General features: G+C 38.9%; 1 long non-coding RNA gene across 1 annotated transcript; it reads right to left on the bottom strand.

Moving 5' to 3' along the window:
- Positions 1-4,678: 4,678 nt before the first annotated feature.
- On the bottom strand, positions 4,679-18,003 carry LOC126234514 (uncharacterized). Its single transcript, XR_007544743.1, has 3 exons — positions 17,625-18,003; positions 17,216-17,367; positions 4,679-5,186 (listed from the first exon to the last, which is right to left on the bottom strand). It is a non-coding gene; the product is annotated as an uncharacterized LOC126234514 (long non-coding RNA).
- Positions 18,004-24,672: the final 6,669 nt, after the last annotated feature.

Raw genomic sequence — 24,672 nt, 5'->3', positions numbered from 1 at the left:
ACCATCAAGGGGGCAGGTATAGTCTCCTGGTTCTGAGAGGTGACAGGAATTAGAAGAACTGATGGGGTGGCAACTGTTTTCGTAGTGGCGGCGTATGAAGTGGTCATAGCCACAGGATGTAGGCACTCAAATTTCCTCTTAGCCTCAGTGTGGGTCAGTCAGTCCAGGGTCTTATATTCCATGATTTTCCTCTCTTTCTGTAAAATCCTGCAGTCTGGCAAGCAAGGTGAATGATGCTCTCGGCAGCTGGATGTCCACAATCTCAACAGGTGGGGCTGTGTAAGTACAGTGAGAAGATATATGGCCAAACTTCCAGCACTTAAAGCACTGCATCGGGGAAGGGATATATGGCTAGACGTCACAGCGGTATACCATCCCCATGACCTTCTCGGGCAATGTGTCACCCTCGAAGGCCAAGATGAAGGCACCTGTGGCAATGTGTCACCCTCGAAGGCCAAGATGAAGGCACCTGTGGCAACCTGATTATTCCTCGGACCCCGATGGATGCGCCAGACAAAATCCCTGTGGAATATAATACCCCGGACCATATTTAAGCTCTTATGGGGTGTGATGGTAACAGAAACATTCCCCAACTTGTCACAAGTGAGTAGTTCCCAAGACTGGGCGGAGGATGCTGTTATTATCAAAACTGACCCAGAGCACATTTTGGGCAAGCCCTCCACCTCTCCAAACTTGTCCTCCAAATGCTCCACAAAAAACTGAGGCTTCATGGACATGAAAGATTCCCTATCAACTCTTGTACATACGAGGTACTGGGGTGAATAAGCTTTACTGCCATCCTTAGTCTGCCATTCCTCCCATGGTGTGGCCAGGGGGGAAAAGATTTGGGGTCATATTTCTGAGCATTGAAGTTAGACTCCGCCCACTTAGAGACTGCTGGTGGCAGACCACCAGCAAGACATGACGTACTATGCATCATGATGTGTCATCTGTCCTGATGCCACCTACTCCGACCAGGGGCCCTCCCCGCAGGTGCTGCCCAGCCGCAGCACAGGCCACCTGCCAGGAAGGCCATTGTCGGGAGTCCCGATGCCCCAGGGTGACTGGCATCTACTACTTGGCATACATGGGGAGTTAACAGCGCAGGCATCAGCAGAGCGATCTCCATGTTGTCAGGGGGCTACAACGAACAGGGTACATGGCAGCTGCACCACAACAGACTGGCGACTGTGCTGGATATGAGGTGCAAAGAAGTCCATGGTCATCGTCGGTACAGAAAGTGACACTGCATAGTGCATGGTGGAAAAAACACCCAGGAAGGTGTCCTTGCCCAACAGATGGAGAATGAGCGGGACTGCAATGCGATGACGAGAAATTGGGTAAAGATCTCAAAGCACGATGGACACGATGCACCACGTAAGGCGCCCTTCCCCAGTTGGCTCGCTCTTTGGGAAAATTTTGAAAAATGGATGTCAAGCCCTACAAGAGGACCATCACATAAAGGCCGAAATGTGAGAGACTCCTTTTAGTCACCTCTTATGATAGGCAGGAATACCTTGGGCCGATTCTAACCCCAGGACCCGCAAGGGGGCAATCTGAGGGACATCAAAACTAGATCGATCTAGAGATCACCCGTCTAAATTTTTAAAATATTGTAAACATAGAGTGAAAATATGCACCGTCACTAGCTTTTCGTTAAAATCTGCAATAACCAATGAAAAGGAGCGAAATATGCAAATGCATATAATTCGGTCTCTATCCATCACTATGCATAAATCAGTCAACATGCCAGCATAGCTTCCATAAAACAGTGTTTGCATAAGACCAAGTCTCGTATAGCAACTTACAGTAATGCTAGATCGTCTAGAGTGAATTGGCGCTTCTTAGACCCACACTGCTCAAAGTTTCTTATTCGCAAGATTAGACTAGATAACCCTAGGGTCTTTCTGTGGCCTCTATTGGGAGTTACCCCACTACTGCTGCTGCTACTGTTACGTGTTGTGAGAGGTCAGTAATGCACCATGAACATGTTAGCCTACAGGCAGAATGTCTGGTTGTAGGCCTTTATGTTTTAAGACATATAATTAGGCTTATTTTTCTCCTTGGCTTCACAGCACATGCACAAAATTCATTCTGGTTCCAAGATCTTATACTGTAGAAATACTTCGCCACTGTCTGGGCTGCCACTTGTGGTGTATGTGTAAGCACACAGGTATTCAATAAAACTGTCCGACCATTTCCTGAAATTCTCATTATTGCCTCCCACACTATCAGTTGAAGTAGAGTGGTTAATGACATTAAGAAATTGTACCATGAATTTATATTATCTTTGATTATATTACAGATTTTCTCCATTGCTATTTGAAAGGTGATGGTTGTCTCAGTAGATGAACTGTTTTTGTAACTCCCTTCAGCACTGTCTGCTTTTTCTTATTGCAGCATGATGTCGCTCATTTCATCAAGGGATGGGAGTTGTTCTAAGCCACTCTTAAAATTTCAGTATGGACACCCCTGAATTACATTGGTTTAGTGTTATGTTCAGTTCTGGATATTGTCCTGTTGTTTGGATGCACAGTTGGTGATGTGAAGTCCAGTTTGCCTTACTAAGGACTCACGTTGGATGTAAAACCTCTGGTACTGGTGTTTCAGGGAGATGCAGTGAAGTAATCACTTCCCAATCAACAGTACCTATAACAAATGAAGTGAAGGTGAGGTAAATGACAGAATGACCCTGAATGTTCTGTTTGTTCAACAGGCATATTTTTACTGTGTAATAGTGAGCAAAATAAGTTTCCTTCATTAACTATTATGTTTCTCTTGTTTTCCTTCCTGGTTTTTTTTTTTCTCCTTAGAAAAGCATGACACATTCAGAACTGCCGAGGGCATTTTTCTTTTAGATTATGTTCTATCAGATATTTGTCTTCGCTGGATCATGGATCAATAGCCTTAGCCTTACGTAGGACAGCAGTTTCAGTTTTATGCTTCTTTTAAACAACTAAGTGAAACTGGCACAGTAAAAGTCATTAGATAGATAGATAGAGAGATTAAAAATAAAACGCTAGCAACAGACGCCTGAAAAATTATGCATTAGAAATTGCTATTAAGTCAGAGATACAGAAAGGACAGACTGATAATAAAGCCTGTGTGCAATATACGTGGGCAGCAATGAAGCATATAGTGGAAAACAAGCATCCAAGCAAAGAAAATGTAAACTAGACCCATGAAATGAGAGAGGGACAGAAAGGGTCAGAGAAGATGAACAGTATAAAGACGATAGTACAATGACAAGGTTAAAAGCACCTTATTTGGTACAAATGTGACACTGACATAAAATTTTCTGTTATTTTGGTATATGTGGAGTAACAAGTACAGTGTCAACTAGATCTTCAGACTAGTTTTACTTATGTAGCTATAAAGAATGGTCCTGTGATGATTATTTTGTTTTTATGGTCACAAAATAATTTTTTAGTTAGTTTATCACAATAATTCACTGTAAGATAGTAGAGATTTATAAGGGTCTGCCTCCTAATTTTCAATTATTATGAAATGAGGATAGCTAAATTCAAATGTGTGAAAAATGAACCATCTGAGTGCCAAAACTACAAAGGAAGGAGAAAACATCAAGAAAGCGCATAATGTGGTGGTAAAGAATTGGCAGTTAAAGGTGACAGAGTCAAAGGCATTGGCACACCAGAATAGAGTGTAGCCCTTTTACAACACAGATGTGCATATGGTAAAAGCTGACCAAAAGCAAATGTGAAAAAAACTCTTAGCAACACTTGGACCATTTGAAAAGGAAACTGACGCTTTACTCTGATTTGTTACCTTATGCAAACAATGAACAGTAATCAAGGCTGTAGGTGAAAACTGGTGGCAATGCACGAAAAAAGGCGAAGTTGAGTATTTGCCACAAATGTTATGACCAGTTTTTTCTCAGATGAAAACAGATTTCTGTTATTAATTATAATAACACAATATTTGAAAAATATCACTAAGTCTTCTGGGGCAGCTGGATGTAAAAGGGTTTGAGAAGCAGCCAGGATTGCAAAAGCTGAAAAATTAATCTGTCAACAGAACAATTAACACGTCCATAAAAGTAATTTGGTAATGAGAAAACCGTAATCTATAATATAAATTGCTGGGCTCTTTATCAGATCTGGAACCCACTGACTTCACACATTTTGGACATACACCTACACTGATTATTATCTTCCCAGATGCTGACACCATCTTCTGCAAAATATTAAGAGTGGAAACATTAAATTACTAACCACACAAACAAGGAACAGACTTCCGTATATCCACCTCACCACTATATTTATCTGGTGCGATTGTTTAGGTGCGTTTGGCCGAGAAAACAATGTGTTCACTTCATGTATCACCAGTCATTTACTATGGATTTAATAACAGATGTGGTCTTCTTACAGTGTAAGTCAACTGTGAATTATTAAGTGAAACTTCAGAAGGAAAATGCTCACATAAAATAAACTTGGGTATTTTACCGTGGAGATTTGTTTCTTCAATCTTCTCCTTCCAACAAGAGAGTAATCTTTCTTATCATGAATGTCACCATTATTTTACAACATGGATCTTTTAAAACCAAAAGTGTCATAAGCTTAATGATATTTCCCATAGTGAGTTCCTAATATAACATTGCAAAAACAACAACAACCACAAAGGAAACAAAAATACTCTTATTTATTCAGGAAACAACCAACTAATACAACAACACTAGACAAATAAACAATGTTTATACTTACTATCAACATCTTTAACTTTCAAGAAACTTAACATTGCAAAGTAGTTCCATTGACATAAATGTTACAGACTCAGATCTTCAACAAATACTTTTTTATATAAAAATATTTCTTTTGTTACAGCTGAAATGACTAGGAATTAGTGACAAATATATTCACTTAACTCATAATCCCAAGGATAGAATCAAGACGTGCTAAATAGTACCAAATATTTGGACTCACTATAAATACATTGGTATTTGTAGAATTGTGTGGTCCATACCATAATGCATCACAATGACAGAACATGAACACTTGAGTAATAGGTTTTCAAACTGAGTAATATCTGCCTGACACTTTCATGCATACTTTAATTTAGGAAAAAAACCCAGTTCCTGCTGGTTAATAAATGCATGGCCTCTTTTCTACATAAGACGGTATATTGGAGAACTTCGCTGATATGGTAACTTGGAGAATGCATCTCACCTCCTAGAACAGAGAGGCTTTATTAAAAATGTATCTAAATATTTGAGTGGTGTGTGTTCTACCACTCATGATAGCACTGCTGGTGCATACATTTGTATGAAATAGAGAGTGATGTAGGAATTCTTGACTTCCAGCTGCAAAGGACATTTTGGTAATGCAAAGCAAGTTGAAAATTTGTGCCGGACCAGGATGAGGGATATTGCATTGCAGCATGCACCAAGTTGGAAACTGGAGACTCTCAGGAACACCCTGGATGGCCAAAGCAGTTAAGGCAACTGTTCATAAGAAGCAGTGAATTTGGGTTTCAGTCCTGGCACGGCACAAATTTTTTAACTTTTGCCATTACATTAAAACAATGCCCTGTAGGGTTGGAAGTAATTTCCTCATTATCTACTTCATATAAAAATGTTTTTTACAGAAATCAGGAACAAAAACTTCCAAATCTAAATAACAGAGTTAAATCTGAAACTAATAAAAACAACAGGTAAGATAGATAAATGTTACAATGAATACACAAAGTGAGATGTATACTTTGCACATTTGAATGTTGTAGCAGAGCAATTCAGTAATGGCTACAGGTTAACACTTGCAATTTACATAACATTTGAATATTTCTACTGTAACTACTAAAGCGGCAAGGACGTAATTTCAGAATAATTTTAACACCTCCTAGAAAAGGTTAACATGGTCTCATTTCCTTACTTTAAAACTTCTGCATTAACACTCCATTAAATTGATACAGTGGTCGTGAGAAAAGTGGAAAACCAGAGGCAGGTGTGAGGATAAAATCCTCATCACACAAGCCAGTTAATTTGGGTTTCCCTACTCATCTCAGAGAAATACTAAGAGGATGTCAACAAAGCCGCTGTTAAGATCTTTCTGTTCAACTAAACTAGTGAGATCTTAGCATCAAAAGGACTTACTTGTCTGTTCTTCTAATAGGCAAAAGTCTCTAATGGTTTTTCATGTCAACTATCTGAAGAGATTTATGATTACCAACAATTCAAACACACAATTTATCATGGTAACACCACAAAGGGTGTTTATAAACATCCAGTCCATCTCCAATATTTGCAACAAGAAAGAATGACCACACAGAACCTTTACCATCTGCATGATAAATGTAGGTGACTCTCCAATCAATCAAGATAGCTCAGGAGTAACAGTGGCAGATCTACAGAAATAATCCATAGGTGAGAGTGTTAAAATACTAGTGGTGACCTGCCAAAGTATTTGCAATGAAGTGCCAGAATTTGAAGCACTCCTCAGAAGCAATGAAATTCAAGTAATACTAGGTGCCAAAAGCTCGTTAAAAACTGAGGTTGACAGTAGCGATATTTCTGAGGAAAATTTAAGTGTACACCAAAAGGATAAGCTAACAGGAAATGGAGATGGTGTATTTGTCACAGTAGAGAAGAAACTCAAACACACTGAGATAGAAATTGAAGCTGCATGCAAAACTGTTTGAGCAACTCGGTACCACTGGTTCACACAAAATTATAACTTTATTCTTCTACTGACCAACAGACTTACTTCCTGATGTAACCAAAAACTTTAAAGGAAACATCAGTTCATAGTGTAATCATTGCAGGAGACTTTAATCATCCAATAATCAATTGGGATAATTATAGTTTTGTTAGTGGTAGGAACGACAAGACATACTGTGAAACATTATTAAATGCTTTTTTTGAAAACAACCTAGAATAGACAGTTCAGAATCCTACTCATGATGGAAATATATTAGATCTAATGGTAACAAACAGACCTGGCCTCTTTGAGGATGTCAAGCCAAACTGGTATCAGTGACTATCAGGCAGTTACAGCGACAATGAATATAAAGTAAAAAAGGTAACTAAAAAAAGTAGAAAGATTTACCTGTTCAGCATACTAGACAAAGAAACAGTAATGTCACAACTTAATCTTTTTCAGCTCAGGATAGGAGCGTGTAGGAAAACTATGGCTCAGGTTTATAACAGTTGACCATACCCCATAGAACAGTTCATGATGAGAGGGATCCTCCGGGATATACTGTAAAGAAACTTCTAAGGAAACAGATTACTGTGTAATAGGCATAAAGCAAAGTATAACACTATGCATATAAAGATGTTGAATGGAATGTGTCTGGTTGTCAAGAGAGCAATGCGTGAACCCTGCAGTGACTACTGTAGCATAATATAATGAAACATTTTTCAAAAAACTTTTAGAACTTCTGATCATGTGTGAAGGCTCTTAGTGGCACTAAAACTAAGAGCCAGTCAGTCACGGGCAAGACAGGAACTGAAACTGAAAGGAGTAGAGAACAAGCAGAAATGCTTAACTGTGTTCCCAAATGTTGCTTTACAAAGGAAAATCTAAGATTATTGCCCCAATATAATGTTCATACCACTGAAAAGATGAGTGAGATAGGTGTTAGTGTCAATGGCATTGAGAAACGGGGCACAATGGAATCCCTATCAGATTCATTACCCAGTCTGAAGGATGGGTAGCAGAACTAACTCACAAAACTAGCCCCCAACTAGCCTTGACATCCATTAGTTGTGGAATCTTAGAATGTATTCTGAGCTCAAACATAATGAGGTATCTCTAGTAAAATGATCTCCTCCATACCAATTAGCATAGATTTAAAAAACATCGATCACTTGAAACACAGCTTACACTTTTCTCACATGACATACTGAAAGCCATGGATCAAGAGTCAGAAAGACGCAATATTTCTCAATTGCTGAAAAGCATTTTACTCAATACCACATCTACAGTTATTACCGAAAGTACAGTTGTATGTAGTATAGGGCCTAAAGCGAAACCTATGACTAGGTTGAAAGTTTTTTTTTGTCAGGAGGATGCAACACATTATCTTGAATGGAGAGACATCGACAGATGCAGAATTAACGCCAAGAGTACCCGAGTGAAGTATGTTCGGTCCTCTGCTGTTCATGTAATATATTAACAACCCTACAGACAATATTAACAGTAACCTAAGATTTTTCTGCACATGATGTAGTTATGTACACTGATGTACAGTCCAAGAGAAGCTGCATAAATATTCAGTTAGATCTTTGTAAGGTTTCAAATTGATGCAAAGGTTGGCAACTAGCTTTAAATTTTCAGAAATATGAAACTGTGCACTTTACAAAACAGAAAAATGTAGTACATTGTGACTATAAAATCAACAAGTCATAGCTGGAATCGATTAACTCATACAAATACCTGGGTGTAACTCTTTGTGGTGATATTAAATGAAACAATCACATGGCCTCAGTCATGGGTAAAGAAGGTAGACTTTGATAAATGTAAATCAGTCTACAAAAGAGATTGCTTACAAATCATGTGTGTGGCCTGTACTAGAATATTATTTAAGTGTGTATGGGACCCATAAGAAATTGGTTTACCAGGAGATGTTGAATGCATACACAGAAGCGCAGCACGAATGGCCACGGGCTTGTCTGACCCATGTGAGAGTTTCACAGAGATGTTGAAATAACTGAACTGGCAGACAGTAAGTAGGCTTTCTCGGGACAGTTTCCATCTCATCTTCACAAGTTTCAAAAACCGGCTTTAAATGATGACTCCGGGAATATACTGCAACCCCCTGCATATTACTCCAATAGGTATTGTGAGGACAAGATCAGATTAATTACAGGATCCACAGAGACATTTAAACAGTCACTATTCCTATGCACCATACCTGAATGGAATGCAAAAAAGGTATAATAACCATTACAATTGGATATGTAGCCTTTGCATGTACTTCACAATGTTTTGCAAAGTAAGGCTGTAGATGTACTGCCTTTTCATGGTTTGCATAAGGCATCAGTTTGCCGTCTTCCATCCATCATAGAAGTCTTCGGCTGGCCACATTTTCATTAAAAAAATAAAAAGACTGGACAGTTTGTTTTTGCTTATTGTTCTAACAGATGTAAAATGATTTAATAGATTGTGTCATTTCCAATATCAGCCTGTCTCAGGCCTTGCAGAATGTATCTCCCATATGGGGAAAGTGTGGTTGTGTTCTTCACTGTTACTGGAAATGAAGTCCCAACCACAATTTTTGGCAACAGCAATACAGTGTCTCTTTAAGAACAATTTCTACTCTATTTCCACTGTTTCAGTATATTCATTCTTGTTGATCTGCCAGAAACATTCCTGATGGCTTCCCACATATTTGTTGAAATAATGGGACAATTTATCACACTTAGATACAGTTGCCCTGATTATTACTTGCTCCCTAACATTCTCCTTCAAGCTTTTTCTGTAATGACCTGCAAGACGGCAAGGATTTCTGTCACTGTCATCTCTGAACCGTTTCCTGGAATTAAATTTAGTACTACACTTCTCACTCCAAAAATGAAAAAATGTGGCCTAAACTGACACAAGAAATATGAGACAGATGCATCAGCAGTTAACACTTGTGTTGAGATTCTGTTAGATTTAGGGCAAAGGAATTAGGGTTTAATTCTCATCAACAGAAGGGCAATTAGAGGTGCACCACAAGCTTAGAGAGGGCAAGAATGGGGATGGAAATCAGTTGTGGCCTTTGAAAAGGAACCATCCTGCATTAGCTATGACTGAATCAGGGAAATCTTTGAAAACCTACGTCTGCATTAGTACCTGAATTCCTAGTCCAGTGACTTAAACAACTTGCCACTATACCCAGTGCAGTTGTAGCAGCTATTCTGATATTGAACCTTTTGCACTGCTCAGCATCAATCTCAGCAACTTCTTTTTCAGAATTATCTGATGAATGGATTCAGGTGAGAAAGTCTTCAATGGAATGTAATTCAACCAACGGGCAATCTAATAGCTGTATTTAAACAGGTACTGATCATTTTTGTGCACGACACAATCCACGTATTCTGAATTGAATTTTGAGTAGAGGAGATGCAAATTTCAATGTTCTCTTCTGATTTATTACACAACCGTTAGGTTTATTGCTTCTCAAGATTTTAGACAGACTGTTTTGGGCATCTGATTTTACCCAACAAATTTTCTTTAGTGATGACAGAGATACTTTTATCCTTGCAGATGTACAACAAGAGCACTCATTCACTACCTGCTGAAGAGGCATCTGCCCCTCTGTTTCTCTTCGACAGATGTGAGAGGTTGCACAATGTCTTCAACAGTGCATGTGCACTTGACATTAGTTTCAATGAACAGAGTTTGTACTGAAAAGCATCAGTCCTACATAGCCTTTCTCCCATAGAAGTGAATATCAAAGTAAAACCAATTCTCCTCTCAGGATTACAGGCTTTCTTTGCTTCAGAATATTTTCCATCCTCCTGTATTTTCTTATCCTACAAGTTTCATCTCATTAGATGATTAGATTAGATGTGCTTCAGGTTCTATACACCCAAAATGAAGAAAACCTCAAAGATGTAAAACACTTTATATATATATATAACAGAGGGAAACATTCCACGTGGAAAAAATATATCTAAAAAGAAAGATGATGAGACTTACCAAACAAAAGCGCTGGCAGGTCGATAGACACACAAACAAACACAAATATACACACAAAATTCAAGCTTTCGCAACAAACTGTTGCCTCATCAGGAAAGAGGGTAGGAGAGGGAAAGACGAAAGGATGTGGGTTTTAAGGGAGAGGGTAAGGAGTCATTCCAATCCCGGGAGCGGAAAGACTTACCTTAGGGGGAAAAAAGGACAGGTATACACTCGCACACACACACATATCCATCCACACATACAGACACAAGCAGACATATTGGTCTTTAAATATGTCTGCTTGTGTCTGTATGTGTGGATGGATATGTGTGTGTGTGCGCGAGTGTATACCTGTCCTTTTTTCCCCCTAAGGTAAGTCTTTCCGCTCCCGGGATTGGAATGACTCCTTACCCTCTCCCTTAAAACCCACATCCTTTCGTCTTTCCCTCTCCTACCCTCTTTCCTGATGAGGCAACAGTTTGTTGCGAAAGCTTGAATTTTGTGTGTATATTTGTGTTTGTTTGTGTGTCTATCGACCTGCCAGCGCTTTTGTTTGGTAAGTCTCATCATCTTTCTTTATATATAAGATATCAAGTGACAGTTCTCATGGACATGAAATAAGACAAAAACTTTAAAAACATTTCCGTTTAAAAGGTAACAACAAACATGTCACAAAAACCATGCAAACCTACAATACATTGAGGTGCATATGATACTTCTTAGGCTATTGTATCCACACATCACAAAGAGAAGATCTGTTTACAACACTTATTACTTAATTTCTAATAGCAGCTGGCAAGTTACTGAAAATGTGTTTCTCGAACAATGTGCTTTCTGAACCAAAGTAAATGACAAAATCTTTTGAAGATTATTCTTATTTTTAGTACTACTAATTCCATGAATTAAGCTGTTGGTTTGAAAGAGATATATCATTTATAGCAAATTAGCTTAAGGGATAAACATACTGGGAAGCACTTCCTTGAATAAGCTTGTGCAGGATGTTCTCAGGTTCACACCAAAAGTAATTCGCATATGCGCTTTTTGGCTGAAAACTTTACCTGGACTTCATGAGCTACCCCATAAAATGATCCCATATGACATTACAGACTCATAGCAAGTCAAACACACTAGTTTTTTTATTCTTGTATCACCTGTATTGACAAAACTTGTACTGCAAATGAAGATTTGTTTGGGTGCTTCAGCAGTTGTGTGGCACGCTCCTCCCAATCAAATTTATTATCATACCACAATCACAAGAACTGAACAGCCAACTTCTTCTATGTGTGTCACATTTATATGGGGAGGGGGGGGGGGGGGGGGAGCTCTTACAAGTTGAGAACTGCATGTAGTCCTTTTTTCCAAAGTTTGTAAATAAACTTGAACTTTGATATTTCTTTGAATTTTTTCACTTTGAGTACTGAAGGTTTGATCTGTTTTACTTACTACAAACACTCAACAGCCTACATTGTATAAATTATTTCTATATTTAAGAAACCTTCAGGTCTTATTATTTTTGTTGTAAAATGAAAATGTTTTACAACAAAGATTGTTAAGACCTGAAGTCTGTCAAAACCAGTTGTCTTAAATAAAGAAATATTTTGTGCAATCCAGGCTGTTGGAACACTTTTTATATTTTATTTCATGTGCATTTTTTATATATAACTGCTCTGCTACCAGTCACAATTTTCTTTAATTCATATTCTACAAGATGCGATTCAGGAAATGACTCCCATTTTCAGGTGTGTATTTCTTTGTACTATGCCATTTTTATGTAATGTTTTCAATGTGTGGCGTTCTGCTTTGTTGACTTTACTGCAATATGTAAAAATTACGCAATTTTTTGATAGTTATTGATTCTTCCAAATTTCACCACTAACTACAAATAAAAATTGATAAATAACAAAAAATTGTTCATTCTTTTACATGTCGCAGTAAAGTAAAAAAAAATAAGCAGAACCTCTCACATCAAAAACATGACAAAAATGATGTAGTACAAACACTTGAAAATGGGAAACATTTCCCAAAAGCATTGTGTAAAATATGAATAAAAGGAAATTGTGACAATAGCAGGAAAGTTGTTTACAAATAAAGCCACTGTTCCCACAGTCACAGGCTTAAAAAAAAGTTATAATGGACAAAATCAGTTCACGCGCAGTTTTTCTGTATTTTCCTACGGTATTTGTCCCAGGATAAGTTACTGGGGCAAGTCCACGGCATTTGCTGGGCAAGGCACCCTCTTGTTCTGGATATGAGAAACCAATTCATGGTCAACAGCATAGGGTTCTGTAAAATTTCCTGGAGATAAAGAAGTCAACCCCCCCCCCCCCCAAATTGGGCTTGGGGTGGGGGCAGAAAAGATACAGACACAGTTAAGAAAAACAATCTCAATTTTAAAATAGCCACTTGGAATGTGAGAACACTGCTGCAGTGCAGAAAACTAGAAAACCTTAAACTTGAAATGGAACAACTGGAAGTCAATATGCTCAGCACATCGGACATGAAATGGCCCCAATCAGGATACATCTGGTCTAGATATACTGAGTCATTCCCACTTGAACTGATCAAGACAAACCTGGAGTGGAAGGAGTTGGAGTAATTTTAAGAAAAAACACTGACTCGTCTGTCATGGGATACGGGCAATACAGCTCTAGGATAATAGTGGTCAAACTTGAAACCAAACCAAAGGACACCATGATAACACAAGTTTAATAGGGGCTGGGATGCAAGAGTGGGTGGAGAATCAGAATAGGGGAATGTGGTCAACTATGGACTTTGAAGAAGAAATAAAAGAGAAGCCTGACTAATTGAGTTCTGCTCCAAGCACCAATTAGCCTAGTTGTTGCAATACACTTTTCCAACACCATAAGCAAAGAAGTTACACATTGCAGGATCCAAGAGACTGAAGGAGACACCACGTTAATTGCATTTTAGAAACCAAGTAAAGGACTGCAAGAGTCATCCATCTGTAGACATACAGTGACCACAACCTGGTCCTGATAAAAAGTTTATTCAAATTCAAATGTCTGAAGAAAGAACAGTAAAACAAAAATGGGAAATAGAAAAACTGAAGAACTGGCAAGACATTATGACAAGAAACAGACAACCTAGCTAAAAATTTCCAACATGGCAGAGTAAAAGAAAATTAGGAACAAACTGAATTTGGCATATATAAAGCAGTAGGCAAATACGGAAGCGTCCGATCCCGCCCGTCTGCTTTGACCCATGACGTCACAAATATGGCGGAAACGACCATAAACCAAGATTCCAATATGGCACATATAAAGTCGTTACGTATACATTATGAGGACGAAAATACATCGAAAACAAACATACACACGTTCCACAAAAAGCCTAATGACACTAACGGGACAAGTGCGGGAAACGGGTTTTTTTTGGGTGGGGACAAACTAAATATAAACAAATTTAGACACCCACCCCCATATAAAACCACGCAAAACGACGAAAAAAACCGACATCACAAACTCCCCAAATACCACTAAACACAATATCATCTAGAATCGAACATGTCCCTTGACCTATATATCTCAACAGCAGCTCCCAATCCCATAAATTAGGTCCTAACACTTCCCTTGACCTATATAGCTCAGAAACATCTTCCGATACCAAAACTAACATTCACAGCCACCCATTGGAATCGAACACTTCCCTTGACCTGTTATCCTTACAACATCTCCACATACAGCCACCCGCGGCCCAAGACGCCGGGACTTTACGTAAGCCTCATTTCTTCACAGCATACTGAACATTTCACGACTTCATCCAAAAATCCGAATAGTTGAAGAAATTTTATTAGAGACAACGCACTCTCCCCCATCATAGCCGACAACCGAAAACTGTTGACCCTGCCAGTCATATCCATACCTACCAAAGACATAAAAAAAGCAATTTACCAAAATTCACACACGATGCCACACTCGCAAACTAAACCAAAAGCATCACCTAACACACCACCAGAGAGCACCACCAATCGCATCAAAATGACACCTACAAACACACCACTCTCACAAACTAAATTCCGCGCCGTCGTGACGCCACACACAACAGCCTTACGTCACGGCTCAAAGCCGACGGGTAGGATCGGACGCTTCGGTCGACCCAGCAGTAGAACAGATAGCTGGGAAAACTAAACCCAAAAGCAGGAGGAAATGGATTACAGCAGATATTATTCAGCTCATTGAAAGCAGAAGACTACACAAAAACGCAACTGATGAACTGAATACAAAAGATTTAGGAGTTTAGTCAACAAAGAAGCTAGCAAATGAAAAGAAAATTTTCTTGAAGAAAAGTAAAGAGAAGTGGAAGAAAATAAGCGAAATGGCAGAACTGATATAGGCTACAGAAAACCAAATAAATTTAACAAATGCAAAACAACAAACTTTGGTAGAGTAGAAGGCAGAGCGAAAAATGGTGTTTACTGAAGAGATGGAAAGAACACATTGCAGAACAGTATGACTGAAAACGAGGATGCTACAGAAAAAGAAGAGCAAGTAGCAAATATGACAAAGGAGACAACATTCTGGAAGAAGAATTTCAGAAAGCTCTTCAAGATCTACAGAAGAAGAAAGCAATGGGTGCTGATGTCATTACTGCAGAACTAATCAAGAAGATTGGTGACATCATCAAAACAATGCTGCTGAAACTGATTAGGTCCATCTATAGCACAGGAGAGATACCAACTGACTTCCACAAATGCATCATGGTTCCTATACTGAAGAAGGTAGCAGCTGTAAAACATGAATGGTACAGATCCTTAAGCCCACTACCAAATGTGTCAAAAATTCTTACACAGATAATTCTGACGAGAATTATAGAGAAGATAGGGGATATACTGAATGAAGATAAGTTTGGATTCAGGAGTGGATTAGAGAAAACAAGAGAAGCAATTCTGGCACTTAAGATTATTATTGAAAAACAAATACAGAAATGTAAACCAACTTATATTGCCTTTGCACATATAGTAAAGGTATTTGATAATTTATCTGCCACGAAATATTCAGAGTGTTGAAGAAAGCAGATTTAAGACTTGGGGATGACACACAGTTTTTATAAGAACTAAGTGGCTGTAATAAAGAATTTTCATTGGAACAAGAAGCAAAAATTGGAAACGCAACGAGACAAGAACATGCTCATTCTCCTCATATAATCAATGCTTGCATTCAGGAAGCTATAGACAAAGTTTGTGAAGCTGCTGAGGCAGGAATCTAAGATACACAAGCTATGTTACGCAGATAATATTGCTGTGATCACGGACGTTAAACAAGATCTAGAGAAGGTCCTTAAAACAATAGAAAGGATTTTCTGCAGACGACATGGTATGAGAATGGATTGTAAATGAAGCCCCATGCTTCTTGACAAAATGTAGGGGAAGGCAAGGTCTTAATGGAGGTGGTTTGCTGTTGCCTTTCTCCACACACAATGGGTATGAATGATGATGATGATGACATGAAAAACTAAAGTAATGGTATGCAGTGCTGCAGAAGAGTGGACATTTAAGAGTAAGAATTGGAAGAGAGGAGCTAGAAATGATAGGAGGAATTTACCTATTTGTGAAGCAGGATCACAAGGGATGACAGAAGCCAGAAAGAAATTGCTAGCAAATTACAACAGGCTAAAACTGCGTAAATCGAGGATGCACTTACAAGCAAGAACACCAGCCTGGAAATAAGGAAACAGATTGTGAAAACATTTGTTTGTAGTGTCACACTACAAACTTGGATAATTGGGGGGGGGGGGGGGGGGAATTGAAATGTTCAGCATGTAACTATATGTACAAATTAATTTGCCATGTGAATGCAAATTGTAGCAAATTATTATTACTAAGTTTCTTATGCATCAACAAATCAGTATCAATTTTAATGTCTCAATTGCCTTATCATTTATTAATAATTCAAATTATTATTACTGTTACTGTGATTGTTATCTAATATTTTTTGGATGTGTTGCTCCTGATCTGATTTCAGTGAGGGCCTTAAAGCTCCAATCTGGTCAGGCTAAATACGCAATAAGTAAATGAAATGACAGAACAGGCCTTTCACCTATTAAGAAAGAGGTATGTGAAGGAAAATGCTGTCTACTAAGTCACTCATCATTCTGAGATAATTTTCAGCTGCAAATATGGGAACTACTTGGTTCCTATGAGAATCAAGAGGTAAAATGTGTAGATGTCTATACAACTGAAGTTTGTTTGATAACCTAGATGTTTCTTGCTAGTGAGCAAATTGAGTTTTCAATGAGCAACTCAAGCCTGAATTATGATTTTTTTCATCCCTGCCATTGTGCAAATTAAAGCACTGTCCGAATTCTCTGAATAAAGAACATCTTACCTAGATTGCACAATGGTGGTTACTGAAGCATGTTCATAACAAACAAGTCTTGGGGCAGATATTTACACCTGTCCATTGAACACTCACTGCACACTTACAGGGAATAACTACTAAATGCAATCTTAACAGCACTTGTTCCTACGACGAGAACGAAATGGAGTAGATATTTATTAGTACATAATTTTCGTTTTTTATGCTTTATACACTAATAAAACCTTTAAAATAAATTATCTAAATTGAGGCACAAACCTTAATTGCTACCTCCCAGCTTCATTGTGAACTTCCGTATCAGCTAGAATGCTGAGCCGCTGCTGTAGAGCACTACTCAAGCGATGAAGACTTCGAGCGGACTTGTTGGCGGATTGCTCAACGTTCTGCATGTACTCAGAAAGTTCCTGGACCTGTATTGAAAAGTGTTTGCTACAAAATGGTATCGTCACATCACTATTTCTTTTGTTTTACCATAATAAACTTTTAATGCAGACGGATCACACATGCACGAGTACGAAACTCGTCTGCATGACGTATATTAGCATTACGTTAATAACTTACTACGAGCGATAAAGAGAACATGAGATGTATTTCAAACTGACTGTTATAAGAAATGACATCACATGCAGGGAAGCTTTTCCGCATCGTACTGCTAAGGCATACTTACGTACTGCTTGTATGTTTCTAGTCTGTGGCACTTCTGATGCATGTCATAAAGGTGTTTTAACATGAATATTAATACAGTGAAACCACAAGATACCAGAAATATGGAAAGGGTGTTGGGTAAACGTCGTCTCAAAAACATTGTGCCGACGATGCCACATTTTTCCTGGGCTATTCCAGTCAACTGTTTGCTTTACTCCTTATTCGCCTACTTTATAAGGAAATAACAGCCGTTTTCTTCGAGACATTGACTCATGACACTTCATCTAACGTCTCAATCTTTCGCCGTCTGTCGACGACTTCACACAAACACATCCTTCGAAACCCTTTGTACAACTAATCAAACCATAGTAAACAATATCTCACAACAACTAGCGGCAAAGAGGTTTAACACCGAATTGAGCTTCCACAGATACTATTAACAAAGATCGAAGTATGTCCGTGGTCGAGTGGATCGACCAGTGTTTTTTACCATTTCATTTTTGACTTTCAGTCTGTTGGCTATACAACCAACTCCACGTACAGATGTTCATGTTATCGAGCCATCTCCAGGGAGACCTGTTCACATTTTATCATTACCCTTCTGTAAACTACAAGAATTTAAAGTCTCATAGATGCCTACACTGGCCGTCACGTCACGGCACTGTCAATGTTTCTTGGGAAGAAATTCTGACGGCCGAAGTCATCTGTCCGTTGTTGATCACGCGCTCCCAACTCATTTTCCTTTGGTAACGACAATACTCACAACTCTATATTTCGTTTCGACGGCGTTTTCGTGATTGATATCAGTTGTTCGTTATTTGTTATAACTAGTTTGTTACGTTTTGTTATTTAATTTTTTTAAATTTATAATAAGCGACGAACGATTCATTGAACCACTGAGGCAGCAGTCTCAATTGTACGATGTGAACATACTAAATTACTTGCCCCGCACTACATTTATAAAGTGGATTTTTAAACATACTGGTACCTTATTTAATATTTTTCAATGAAATAGATTGCAATATGGCTGCAACTTGAAGTGAAAAAAGTACATGGGTAGAATAAGTTTGGTTAGTAGGTGGAATTTATTTGTATGTTGTCAGGCATTTGTTCATAAAGAAATGGACTGAAACCTTCAGACACTGCAAGTTGTTTGTTTAAATGTCTTTGTACATGCTTATTTATTATTACGTTTCTCTCTGGATTGTGTGTGAAACAGTTTTGCTGAGCCCAGTACAAATAAGGCCAAATACAGGATACGAAGGAAACCTATAAATCTTGAAGGGAAAGGTATTGGGGGAAGATATGATTGCTGAACAAAAATGTCCACTGAATTACCAAATAGACTTAACCTTAAACAAAGCAGTTTTTCCCTGGATGTAATGTAGCTCATAAAACTTTGTTTCTTCTCGTAATTCTGCATGCAATTTGACGTAACAAGTGAAAAACTGATGCTTCGACTTTTAAAATATGAAGTGCAGGTTCCTCTTCCTTGAGCTCCTTGTATAGTGTGTGGAATTCTCTGTCAGTACCATTTGTACCACTTAGTGACATTTTTCCGACCCACATCCTTTTTTGTGTTGTTTTGCACTTACATCTTCCTTCTTTAATGTACAAGCTATCCCTGCAAGCTGCAAACCATTTGGGTCCCATAAATGTCATTTTGAAACAAATTTCGACTACAGGATTCACGTATATAAGCTACAGCATTGTGTATGTGTACTTAGCACGCAAAAAACAGTTGCAAATCATCTTGGGAAGATCAAAATGCCTGCAAAAAGAACAGTTGAGGACAGCCATGCGAGTTGAGACCACCTGACTTCACTTGACATGCAGTGACATGACGGACAGTGTGGATACACCTTCACGTGACAGTGCTATGACATGATGGTGCTGTGACATGATGGTGCTGTGACATGATGGTGACATGATTTCCAGTGTGAAATGACCATCAAACAACATAAGGAACATATTCAAAATAATATATTATTTAGCAGTCACAATAAAGCGTTTTTGTGCACGACCTGGACACAAACTTTAAACACTATAAGTCTCTTCACATTGCTTATCAGTGAAATGAAATGGAAAGCAGCAATGTCATTAAATGGACCTGTGTTCACACTAGATCCAACATCAAAACACTAGCCCAGTACCGATAATGAAAGTGAAGTTTCCAGTGGCAAAGCTTGATAATGGCAATAGCAGAATTTACAACAGTTCATCTTTACAAAAGTTGTAGTGAATTATACACACTCCTGAGAAGTGTAAGAATGGGAAAAATGCCATCCAAACACTTTGAATCATTATCATTTATTTACTTCAGAAAAAATATGTACAAACACACCAAACAATTTTTTGTAAAACTTTTCTTATGAAAAAAAAGTGAAATGATCGTATGGCACTGTTGACCGAGAGGCCCCCATTTGGGGAAGTTCGGCCGCCTTATTGCAAGTCCTTTTTAGTTGACGCCACTTCGGAGACTTGCGAGTCAATGGTGATGAAAATGATGATGAAGGACACACAACACCCAGTCCCCTGCCGGGAATCGAACCCAGGCCCCCTACATAGTAGCCAGTAACGCTACTGCTATGCTATGGAGGCGGACAACTTTTTTTAATATCCATTGTTAAAGGTTCACACTCCATTGCTGATGGCAGACATATCCATTCTGCAATATTTACTAATGTCCAAAAGTCTAAATTTTTCTCCTTCAATAGCTCTAATATCCACACTGTTAAAAAGGCTTTTACATGGAAACTGTTTCATCAATTTATACTTTAATTTAGGTGCAGTGGGAGAATTTACTTTATATAAGGTAATGTAAAATTTAAACCGTTTTTTGCTTTCAGATATAAGGCCTCTATTGTGTAAGAACACTCACAGGAACTGTCATGAACATATGCAAGTCCTCACGGAATCTTTGAAATATCACACTGAAAATAAAAACTAAGATAAAACGAAAGTATTAACTCCAATACTAAACACGAGGAACCACAATGAGGGTACGTTACTGGGAACTCTTGATGTTAACAGACACCACCACCATTCCCCCACAAATCCTTTTCAATGATGGTCCATTTCCTCCCTTTTTGTTGAGAGTCTGTCATTTGAAATAAACTGTAGCATCTTTTGATGTCCCTTCCACTGAATTCTGTGACATCCAGTTTGAATCAAACTTGGGAAAAACAGTAAATATAATTAACATTACCAGTGATTCTTTATCATTAACTAAATATTTTATATATAATGACACATGGCAACCACAATCAAAACCAAACCCGAAAGAAACTGTACTGGTGCGAAAGGTACGCCCTTTAGCTCGCAGTTTATATAGCTCTCCTTCCCAGTACAAAGTCACTACTCAGTAGAACTCCTCAAAGTCTTAAGCACAACACGTGACTTATCTGAAAATACTCCACTTTACTTAGAAGATTGCATGTATGTTATCTCCAATGGATAGGTTATCTATCTATGGTAACAATAGGTGTATATATATACCGGGTGATCAAAAAGTCAGTATAAACTTGAAAACTTAATAAACCACAGAATATTGTAGATAGAGAGGTAAAAATTGACACACATGCTTGGAATGACATGGGGTTTCATTAGAACAAAAAAAACACCCCATATTGCTACACACATGAAAGATCTTTTGCGTGCATCATTTGGTGATGATTGTGTGCTCAGCTGCCACTTTCGTCATGCTTGGTCTCCCAGGTCCCCAGACCTCAGTCTGTGCGATTTTTGGCTTTGGGGTTACCTGAAGTCGCAAGTGTATCATGATTGACCGACATCTCTAGGGATGCTGAAAGACAACATCCGACGCCAATGCCTCACCATAACTCCGGACATGCTTTACAGTGCTGTTCATAACATTATTCCTCGACTACAGCTATTGTTGAGGAATTAAGGTCGGACATATTGAGCATTTCCTGCAAAGAACATCATCTTTGCTTTGTCTTACTTTGTTATGCTAATTATTGCTGTTCTGATGAGATGAAGCGCCATCTGTCGGACATTTTTTGAACGTTCGTATTTTTTTGGTTCTAATAAAACCCCATGTCATTCCAAGCATGTGTGCCAATTTGTACCTCTCTATCTATATTATTCCATGATTTATTCACTTTTCAAATTTATACTGACTTTTTGATACCCGGTATTTGACATATACGTTCCTAAAGAAGATTGTACCATCAATATTACACCTCCTCTATCTGATTGTGAAACAGGCACAGAAGCTAATTATATCATCAATTAAGAGCAGCAACGAATAATTTTTAAAGAGAATAATGCCCTGGGGACTCATATATTATATTTTATCCATATAAACTAGTTTCTCAGTTACTGAACGTATAACATCCATTTTACTTTCGTCAGATAAAACAGAAACAAGAGTAAACAAATGTAAATACTTGTAACCATTACAACTGCAGTGAAGATACTACTGCATAGTCAGCAATGGGTTCGCTCAGTTATTGTTGTGAAGTGGATTAGTGATGTCGCCATATCAGCCCCCTTTTTTTGAAATTGGGCCCATGGAAAATCGATGAAGTTAGACTTGATTTGTATGCCAGTTCTGGGAAAAATGGCTGGTGCAGGTAAGGATTGCTCCTGTTCTGTGATTGTTGGCTTGGCATGCTCTTCTGGTGCTGAAGTTTCAGTGAAAGCATCTGCAAAAAATAATTACGATGTTTTCGAGCCACACACACATCTGTGAAATTATTCCATATGCTTGTACCTTCGTTAACAGCCTGCATATCAAACAACCAGAAATCTATAATTATGAAATCTGCCTGTTGCCCTTCATTCAAAGTTCCCAGTATACCATACGAGGAAAGGGCAAGCTCAGTTTTGCATCAGCTGGTTCGCAAACGTAAATTTCTCAGTCACAAGAGAGTTTTCTGTATTCGAAACAAGAATATGTTCAAGGATTCTACAGCAAACTGAAGTTAAGGATAGTAATAGGGAAAAGCATTTCTGGTGTGTTTTGTTAGTGTGGGTTGCATACATTCAGGGACAACTTTATGAACCTCTCCCCTTAACCTGTTGTTATGCTAATTGATTTATGACCCCTTGGGTTAGATTTATAACCCCCTGGTAGTAATCCATCCATCTGAGAACCACCATCTCTCTGGGAAATCACACAATTTCCCCCTCCCCTCACCAATACAAGCACACTTTTGATGTCAAATTTATTGACTAATTAATTAAATTGATCAGTAAATTACCCCCTCCTGGGAAACCCCAGCACTTCCCTATCCCCACCCAGAAAAAATTGGCGGGAAAATCGCTCAGTCTGAGCAGAGCTTTCAGTGTGGAAGGTGCAAGTATTACCCCATCCAGTAACTACATGTCCAAATTATATTATTACACTGCTGCAGATTAAAGGTGCTGTGTTCAAAATTTTTCACATGTGTGTGCTCACCTTGATATGCACAGTTCGAAGGAGCTAGTGCACAATGCCACCACCAGAGGATGTTCTACCCATCATCACATCCTTCCCAGAAAAAATTGGAGGGACATGTCGCTGAACTGTCAATGAGGAAGGACACAGGACCCCAGACTACTCTTGGAAATCCTACATCACTTCAGATATATAATTAACTGACTAATTAGCTAAACTGATCAATCATTGGTAGGTAATAGCTCATCCACTCTTATGACATCATGGCGTTTTCCTTGGACAGTTAGGTCAAAATTCTTTATGTTAGAATACTGCCTTGGGATTCGATCCCTCGGTTTCCCACCCTCTTCAAATACTTACACACTTTTATTTGACAGACTTGATCCTATTCCTTACATATCGTGCAAAACTTATCTAGCGAAATAGAGATGTTACAACAAGTTTGACAATCACACATGTCTCAGATACAGCATACAATGGCACTTCTTTCTGGTCCCAGAAGAAGAAACACGCATTGCTTGCCAGATCATGCACTGAGGTGAGCTGGTACACCGGCTTGATTCAGAGTGGTGCCGGTCTTTTTTTTTTGTGTACGTGTGCCACACTGTACCTCATGCACAGGGATGCCGGCAGCCATTTGAGTCCTGAGTGCTGTACGGGGGGCATCAGTCACATTCAAAACTTAATCCACCTGAGGAACAAGTATAACAATAATGTCGTGTGACGAGGGCCTCCTGTCGGGTAGACCATTCACCTGGTCCAAGTCTTTCGATTTGACGCCACTTCGGCGACTTGCGCGTCGATGGGGATGAAATGATGACGATTAGGACTACACAACACCCAGTCCCTGAGCGGAGAAAATCTTCGACCCAGCCGGGAATCGAACTTGGGCCCTTAGGATTGACATTCTGTCTCGCTGACCACTCAGCTGCCGGGGGCGGACTGAGGAACAAGTGATATGGGATGTTCGCTTCCTTTGAAATTTGATACCAGGCTCAGTTCCTCCCTCTCTCTGTCTCAAGCAGTTACTTCCTGTTTGTGTGGATCAACATGTGCAAACACACATAGACCAAGATCTCCTCCCAGCGGATGCCTGGGAAATTCCCAGCCCTTCTGAAAATGGTGAGCTGAGGATGATGTCTTGGAAATATTCCCTCAATCTATCAGACTGATTGACGAATTAATCGAATCGATAACCTTTATGTGGGACCGTTTCTCCGTGCAGCCTGATGGTGAATACCAGGACTGGTATATTTTGGTGGGAATTTAACATCTTGATTGAAAGTATTGGTGTATAAAATGAGAGTTGGAATTTCAAATTTCGTTGTGAACTTATACCATCATAGTTGAGGAATTCCTAACCAATACAGGTCTGTTAAGTGTTTTTTACGAAGCATTATAGAATCCCTATGTTTGTTCTCTTGGCTGCACCAGAACGAAGAAGGAGGAGGAAAGAGTCTACCATGTTATAGGATAGCAACAATAACAAATACCACTGCAAGACAGAGTCCACTGCAGGGTACTGAGAACCACTAATCTATGATCCTAGTAGTTGTCATTGCTAGATACCTGAGATGGCTGGAAACGTACACTCACTCACCTTCCAGATGTCCACATGCAGCACTCACATCCCTTTGTACACCACCAGGGCCAATGCTCAGAGGCT

The sequence above is a fragment of the Schistocerca nitens genome, chromosome 2, assembly GCF_023898315.1.
Source record: "Schistocerca nitens isolate TAMUIC-IGC-003100 chromosome 2, iqSchNite1.1, whole genome shotgun sequence".
Taxonomy (NCBI): Eukaryota; Metazoa; Arthropoda; class Insecta; order Orthoptera; family Acrididae; genus Schistocerca; species Schistocerca nitens.
This window is presented reverse-complemented; position numbering and strand designations above follow the sequence as displayed.